We start from the raw sequence: 1901 nt of genomic DNA, 5'->3' as shown, positions 1-1901 counted from the left end.
GCACCTTAGTCCTCAAGCTGACATCTCTGTTCTACAATACTTTAAAAAGTTCCTGTGCAGCATAGTGGTTACTAATCGGGCTGTGAACCTCAAGGTCAACAGTTCGAAACTACCCACCGCTCCATGGAAGAACGATGAGGCTTTCTGCTCCTATAAAGAATTACAGCCTCGGAAACCCTGTACAGGATTTCTCTATGAGTCAGGACTGACTCCACGGCACTTAAAAACAACACCACCATAGCTCCTCATATAGCCATAATAGAATTCCAAAATATTTTCATCACTCTAGAGAGAAGCCCCATGTCCACGAGCAGTCACTGCATAGTCTTTCCTCTTTACAGTCCCTGGCAACATCTCATCCACTGTCTCTCTGGATTTGCCTGTTCTAGAGATTTCATATAAACATAATCAAAATATGTGGCATTTTGCTTCTGGATTCTTTTACTGAGTACAATTTATTTTGAATGTTTTTTTGTTGCTGAATGCTGTTGTTCTGGTTAAGTGCCATTGAGTCAATTTTGACTCATAATGACTCTGTACAGGGCTACCAAATAGGAGCTGATGGGTTTGAACCATCACCCTTGTAGTTAGAAGTCCAGTGATTATCCTACAGTTGAATATTATTCTATAGTATAGATATATATCTTAATTTCCTAAGGCTGTCATATAAAAATACCACAAAGTGTGTAAAAGAATAAAATATTTTTAAATTATAATTCTTAAAGTAAGAAGTCCAAATTCAGAACATCTGCAAAGATATGCTCTCTTTCTTTTGACGCTAAGGGAGGGTTCTTTCTTGACTCTTTCAGCTTCTGTTTGCTCCATTTATTCTTTGTAGTATGTTGGTTTATAAATGGATCCTTACATGTTGTGTTTCCCCTGTGTGTGACTCCCTTCATGTCTGTCTTACTCTTGTATGAGATAGCATTCAGAAAAAATTAGGACAAAGATCCACCGTCCTCCAGCATAATTTAACTGATAAACTCTTCAAAGAGAGCCCAGAGTTCCTCCAAAAACTTCATATTCACAGGTACAGAGGTTAATACTTCCATATATGTTTTTAGGGGATAATACTAAACATGATACAGTTTTGTTTATTCATTCATTAGTTGATGAATGTTTGAGTTGTTTATACTTTTGATAAATGATGCTTCTATTAGCATTCTTTTTTTTTTAATGTTTTATTGTGAATTATGTGATAGTTTACATGGCAGAGCTACATGGCAGAGCTACATGGCAGAGCTACATGGCAGAGTGTTAGTTTTACATTCATCCTATTGTATATCTTTTTATTGCCATGGTTACAATCCCATCCATGCATCATCAACCAACCAAATGGTTTACCCTGCAAGCCTGCTCCCTGGTCTTCAGAACCCAGCCACTCTTCCTCTACAGTTCTAGAGTCCTTAGCCACTCCATTGCTCCATATCATTGTCTCTGCCTCCATCATTGGCATCAATGCTTTTCTGGGTAAGGTTCTGTTCTCCACTCTTCTCCTTTGATGGTCCCAAGGAACTGCGCTCCTGGACTGCAAAGTCAACCACTCCCCTTCCTTTGCTACAAAACATCCACCTTTACATTTCCAACCCTCATAGTCAGTCCTGATAGCAATTATTCACTATTGTGTCACAAGAGAACTATCCCCATCTCCTTTCATCAGCCCTGCTGAGACAGATTAGATACTATTCAGTGGAGATTCTACCCTCCTCCAAGCTCCCTGGATGTATGCTCCCTCTTGAAAGCTTGTAAGCCAGTCAATTTTGCCTTTGTAACACCCACCCCACCTCCACCCCTGCCATTTTGCGTAGCCAGTGTCCAAGTTGCCCATCCCTGTCTATCCTGTGTATCGAGGGGGTGGGAATGATCCTCACTGTAAAGTTTTGTTCCCTCTTTTGAGCTAC

The sequence above is a fragment of the Chrysochloris asiatica genome, unplaced genomic scaffold (genome assembly GCF_000296735.1).
Source record: "Chrysochloris asiatica unplaced genomic scaffold, ChrAsi1.0 scaffold00030, whole genome shotgun sequence".
Classification (NCBI taxonomy): domain Eukaryota; kingdom Metazoa; phylum Chordata; class Mammalia; order Afrosoricida; family Chrysochloridae; genus Chrysochloris; species Chrysochloris asiatica.
The sequence above is the reverse complement of the archived record's forward strand: the minus strand, read 5'-3'. Positions refer to the sequence as shown.